The sequence below is a fragment of the Hevea brasiliensis genome, chromosome 3, assembly GCF_030052815.1.
Source record: "Hevea brasiliensis isolate MT/VB/25A 57/8 chromosome 3, ASM3005281v1, whole genome shotgun sequence".
Taxonomy (NCBI): domain Eukaryota; kingdom Viridiplantae; phylum Streptophyta; class Magnoliopsida; order Malpighiales; family Euphorbiaceae; genus Hevea; species Hevea brasiliensis.
In genome coordinates this window covers 116,848,520-116,855,524 of record NC_079495.1, presented here as the reverse complement: position 1 = coordinate 116,855,524, position 7,005 = coordinate 116,848,520, and positions in this window count along the sequence as shown.

Genomic DNA, 7,005 nt, shown 5'->3' with positions numbered 1-7,005 from the left:
AGATCCATTTATTGGTTGAAATAAGCTTCGAGGAGTTGGAACATCCGCTTTAATGAAGCCATTAAGTCATTTGGCTTTATAAAAAATGAGGATGAGCCATGTGTATATAAGAAGGTTAGTGACAGTGCTATCATTTTTTTTGTCCTATATTTGGATGACATACTGTTGATGGGCAATGACACGAGTATGTTGACAACTGTAAATGTATGGTTGTCAAGTACATTCTCCATGAAAGACTTAGGGGAGGCAATGTAACACCCTCCATGTAGCAACTCCGTACATTCTACTGTTCCGGTGATCAGTGTTGGTCCAGACAGTTAGAACATCCAAAAAAATATTTAAACTAAAGTGATGAACCATAATTAACTCAAATATTAATAAGAAAAATTTAGAAAAAATTTTAGAAATAAAATACAACCAAGTTAAATAAGCCGGTGCCCTAGCGATGGGTAACCTAGTGGAAAGTTGCGGTTCTCGCAACTAGGAGCCCTAAACCCGGGGAAAAATTTATAAAATAATTTTTGGGACTCCAGAGAAGGGTCATTGAGGTTCCTATGACATTAGAATTCCAAGAAAATATTTAGAAAAATTTTTCAATCGGTACAAACAATTTTAATCTGTTAAGCCAAACGGAGGGCATTTTGGTCATTTCGTCTTCAGAGATGATTTTTGGTCAACTTGTCCAGTTAAGTAAATAATTATTATGACACAAAATGTGAATAGATATTGTTAAAAATTGAATTGAAATTGAGTAGAAAAGAAAAAGAAAAAAAATGGAATAAATGGGAATTTTGACATCATTATGATGTCATTAAAATCCCAATGGCCAATCACATTATGAAACCTATCTATAAACCTAATTAAAAGAGTGAAATGGGCACAAAAATTAACCAAATTTTCTGTCTTCCCTTATCTCCAACTAGCGGAAACCATTCCCAAACCCTTTCCACCATTAAAGCTCCCTTAAGCTTCATTTCCCACTTCAATTCACCTCAAAACCTTATCCTCCCTTCACTAAAAATTATACCCACACCAAGGAGAAGTGTTTGGCAGCCAAGAAAGAGTAAGAAAGTAAAGAAAAATTAAAGTCTTGGTTGGCTTGGATTTGAGCTACAAGAGGTTAGTGCTTATTTATGCATATTTCTCTCTTTATTCCATATTAAGGACTTAAAATGAGTATGAAATTGTAAGTCAAATGAAATAAAACTTATGTGTATGTACACCATGGAATTTGGAAGCCCTAAGGAAGGGATAATGTTGATGGTTTTGATGGATTTAAAATGGCTTAGAAATGGTGTTGATGTGTAGACATAAATTTGAAATGGATTAGTATGCCTAATTGACATGTTTTGTGTAAACCTTGAATTTTAGCTAGGGTTTGGACACAAAAACTTAGATCTTGTTCATGTGTTGGTGAATGAAAGTTTAAATAGTCAATTAGTGACCATTTGGCTATGTATGATGAAGAATTGAAGTGAGTTGTAGCTTGGGAATTGAGTTTGGCTAAGCTGCCTTGTGTGACCTGTAGGTCTGGAAGTGAGTCCAGCCTGTTTGGGCAGCTATAACTTGGGTTTTGTAAGTTCAATTGGTGCAAGGCCAATTGGACATGAAACTAGACACATAATGGCACAACTTTGGTGAAGAAACAATGTCCAGAAAACCAAACCAAGTTAACCAAAAGCTTGCCCTAATCTGGGTGGCCTGCATTTTGCCTGGGCAAAATGACCAAATGAACAGTATTTGGTCATTTGGCCGTAACTCAGCGTAGAAAAAAGCTGAGATATAGACCAACAACTTTCATGAAGAAACCTAACCCAAATTATGACCAGAACATATTCAAAAAGTGAGTTGCAGTCACTGTTCATAACACTGTAGAATTAGTCAGTCCTGAAATTCTGGAAAAATTTTAATCCGGCCAGTTGTGGTTTTTGGGCCATAACTTGAGCTACAAAACTCCAAATGGAGTGATTCAAAAAAGGAAATTCAACTAGACAAAATAAGTAACAACTTTCATGTTGATCATTTTGCCAAATTCTCATTACAAAAATAACCAATGGAACAGTAAATACAAAGCATGAAAACTAAAAATTCTGCCCAATTAACATTAAGCTTAGAAATGGTATTGGCAACCAATACCAACAAATTTTGAATGCAAAATGTGGTATGTTGGAAGTATTAAAACCAATGTATCTATTATCTATGCAAAAGTCAACATTTTAGTTGACTAATGAAATGAATAGTAACATTCAAAGTTGAAATTCAAAAATTGTAAAATTTAAAAGTGTAATATTCCCTAGTATACCTAACAAGATTGGTTTGGATAGCTTTGCATGCCAATAGGGTTCAGTTAGTAGTACTGCACATGGCATTATGCCATTCTATGATTTTATGGCTTTTAGCCATTCTGACATTGTGTTGATACTTGGCCTTGTGCCTAATATTTATTATAGCTCATTAGCTGTTCTGTTGCACACCGGGAGATACATATGTGACCGATGGTGTGACGGCCTGAGGTACTTGATACCCAGTGCCAGTTTACCCATTTATCCAGTCCACTCATCCAGTATAGGTTCCTTGGGCAACTAAAAATGGAAGTGGATAAATTTAATGAAATTATGAATATAACAAATACAAAATAAATAAGATTACCAATAATGATCAAAAAATTGTTTGCATAAGACATCAGAACACTACTGCATATTTATTTTCTATTATTTCTTTTTATTTTATTATTGGCACCACTAAGCATTATTGCTTAGCGTATTGCTTTTTGCTATGCGTAGGTTCTAGAGAGATCGACCGAGAGCCCAGTAGACCGCAGACTGGGTGAGACCATCTGCAGCTCTGCATAATGTCTGTGTCACCTCACCGTCTTCAGTGCATTGGTAGGACACTAGGTTTCATTTTGGTATTATGTAATCAAACTTTTATTTTTTTTTTCATGTATAATTAAGACTTATGTAATGTATTTTGATATTAATGTAAATAGTGGAAATTGTGTTTATGAATGGAACATTGAGTATTTATTTATGACTTGTATATGAATATTATGTGAAATGAATGAATGAGAAATGGAAATATTATTGAAAAATATTGAGACATTCTTGATGAAATGAAGTTTGGGAATGATAGAAAATTTTGGAAGTGCTTTTCACAGGTTTCGAAGAACTGTTTTATCCATTTTTAGCCGGCACTCTGCTGGATTTTCTATAAATTTTGCGAAACCTCAAATAAATTATAATTTCAATAAATGACTTAAATGAATTATATTTCACAAATTGTACTTTATAACTTTGAAAAAAATAAACAGGAAGGATAAAAATGATTGAAATAAAATAGGGTGTTCCGGTACACTTTGTGACATATCTTACTCAGCTATACTGTAGACGGGTAAAGGGTGTCACATTTAGTGGTATCAGAGCACGGTTTAGGCGTTTCTGGGCCTAGATTGAGTCCATACCATGCATTGCATTTGTAAGAGTCGAGGTGACACTAATGCAGATCTTTTTGTCTTTGTTATTTTGATTAGGATATGGACCCCACATCTCAGAGGGCAGTTGAGGAGGAAGTGGAGAGTCATGCTCCACCTGTAGCAGCTGAGACTAGGGGTAGGGGAGAACCTGCTCCGCCAGCTCAAGCAGAGCCTGCTCAGCCTCCACAAGCCATGTTCCAGCAAATGGCCGAATTCTTTAGACAAATGGCTAGGGTAATGCCACCACCACCACCACCTCCACAGCAGAAATCACACCTGGAAAGACTAAGAAAATTTGGAGCAGTGGATTTCTTTGGCAAGAGAGAATATGATTCTGTTGCAGCCGAAAATTGGCTGAACAGAACAGGAAGGGTTTTAAAACAACTCCACTGCACTCCAGAGCAAAATCTAGAAGCTGTTGTATCTCTGTTGCAAGATGATGCATATGAATGGTGGGATACGATGTCTAGTGAAGTACAGCCAGAAGTAATAACTTGGGACTTCTTCCTCTCAGAATTCAAGAAAAAATATGTTGGTAGTGTATACCTGGAAGAGAGAAGAAGAGAGTTCATTAACCTGAGGCAGAGATAGCTGACAGTGGCCGAGTATGAAAAGGAATTTGTCAGACTAAGCCGTTATGGAAGGGAGATAGTCCCTAATGAAGCCGAGAGGTGTAAAAGATTTGAAGAGAGATTAAATGACAACATAAAGATCATGATTATTGCCTTGGGAATCACAGACTTCACCAAGTTAGTGGAAGCTGCAATAAAAGTTGAAAAAGTAAGAATAAGTGAGCAGACTATAAGGGAGAGACAGCAGAAGAGGGGCCCGGGTCAGTCTAGCTCATCTCCTGCACCATGAAAGAAGTTCATAGGTCCACCTGCATAGAGTTTAGGTCAGCCACAAGGTCAGGGTCAGTCCCAGGGGCCCAGGCCACAGTTCACCCCTAGGAGAGGTCAGTCCACACCATCAGTGGGCAGCTCTCTAGGGATGGGGTTCAGGGGACTAGCCCCAGCATCTTCTGCATGTCCACATTGCCTGAAGTGGTATAAGGGGGAGTGTTGGAGAGTGACTGGTGCCTGCTTAAGGTGTGGGTCGACAAAGCATCAGTTGAGGAACTGTCCACGCAGAACTGCTACAGCTGATCCAACACAAGTAGACAGACCTGCTCTTACACCATAAAGGGGTAGGAAATCTGGAAAATCTGAGGCAGTGGGACCATCACAGAGGCCTGCATCTGAGCCAGTAGAGAGGCCTGAGGGTAGACCACCTGCCAGAGCCTATGCCATGAGAGCTCAGGAGGAGCAAGATGCCCCGGACGTCATCAGGGGTACGTTCTCCCTCTACAATACATCTATGTATGCATTGGTGGATCCAAGATCCACTCATTCATACATCTGCATCAACCTACCGGTAGAAAGGGAGATACTAGTAGGGGAGAGTGACCAAGACATTCTGGTCACTAATCCATTGGGCCATAGTATAGTGGTGAACAAAGTGTACAATGGTTACCCGTTAAGGATTCAGGGGTATGAATTCTTGGCAGACTTGATTGAGTTTCCTTTCCATGAGTTTGACGTGATTTTAGGAATGGACTGGTTGTCACGTCATCAGGTAATGGTTGATTGTAAACTGAAGAGGATTTCTTTGAAAACTCCTGAGGATAATGAGATCACAGTTGTGGGGGAAAGGACAAATTTCTTGTCCAATGTCATCTCAGCCACAGTTGCAAGAAAACTGATGAGAAAAGGCTGTGAAGCCTACCTAGCACATGTGGTGGATACTAGGCAGGCTAAGCTAGATCTGTGTGATATACCCACAGTAAGAGACTTCCCAGATGTGTTCCCTGAAGGATTGCCTGGCTTGCCACCAGAAAGGGAAGTTGAATTTACTATTGAGATACTATCGGGTACAGCACCAATCTTTATTGCTTCTTATAGGATGGCACCCACAGAATTGAAAGAACTGAAAATCCAGTTACAGGAGTTACTGGATAAAGGGTTCATATGCCCCAGTGTGTCACCATAGGGAGCTTCAGTGCTGTTTGTGAAAAAGAAGGATGGGACTTTGAGGTTGTGCATCGATTACCGGCAGTTGAATAAAGTGACAGTGAAGAACAAATATCCATTGCCTAGAATTGATGATCTGTTTGATCAGTTGAAGGGAGCAGGAGTATTTTCCAAAATTGATCTCAGATCAGGGTATCATCAGTTGAGGGTGAAGGATGCAGATGTGCCAAAGACTGCATTCAGGACCCGGTATGGGCATTATGAGTTCCTGGTAATGCCCTTTGGCCTAACAAATGCACCAGCGGCATTCATGGACCTTATGAACCGTATCTTCCATCCATACCTAGATCAGTTTGTAGTAGTCTTTATTGATGATATTTTTGTGTATTCTAAGACCAGGGAAGAACATGATGAGCATTTGAGGATTGTTCTGCAAACCCTGAGAGAAAAGAAGCTGTATGCTAAGTTGTCCAAGTGTGACTTCTGGTTGAATGAGATTGCATTCCTTGGACACACAATGTCAGCTGATGGGATTAGAGTGGATCCCAAGAAGATAGAAGCAGTGATGGAATGGAAGCCTCCCAAGAATACAACTGAGGTCAGAAGTTTCTTGGGGCTAGCTGGGTATTACAGAATATTTATGAAGGGATTTTTCTTAATAACTGCTCTAATGACCAAGTTGTTACACAAGAATGTCAGATTTGACTGGAATGACAAGTGTCAGACCAGTTTTGAGAAGTTGAAGGCTATGTTGACAGAGGCACCGGTGTGCTAACACAAAGGTCGAGAAAGGACTTTGTGGTCTACAGTGATGCCTCTCATAATGGGTTAGGGTGTGTATTGATGCAAGAGGGGAAGGTGGTCACTTATGCATCCAGGCAGCTAAGGCCACATGAACAGAATTACCCTACCCATAATCTAGAACTTGCAACAATTATCTTCGCACTGAAGATATGGAGGCACTACTTGTATGGTGAAAAGTGCTACATTTACACAGACCACAAAAGCCTGAAATACTTTTCAACCCAAAAGGAGCTCAACCCTAGACAGAGGCGATGGATTGAATTCCTGAAGGACTATGATTGTGTGATTGACTACCATCCTGGGAAGGCTAATGTAGTTGCTGATGCTTTAAGCAGAAAATCCATCACAGCTTTGAGATCATTGAATGCCCGTCTATCCTTGACTCGAGATGGAGCTATTTTGGCTGAGTTACAAGTGAGGCCAAACCTGCTACAGCAGATTTTAGATGGGCAGAAGGTAGATGAGAAATTAATGACTACTGTGAGTAAAATCTCATAGGGGAAAGCAACTGATTATGAGGTGAAAGCAAATGGGTGTCTGTACTACAAAGGAAGAGTATGTGTACCAGATGATGGGGAATTGAAAGCCAATATCCTGAAAGAGGCACACACTAGTGTTTATGCTATACACCCAGGAAGTACAAAAATGTATCATGATCTGAAGCTTCATTATTGGTGGCTTGGTATGAAGAAGGACATAGCTGACTATGTGACTAAATGC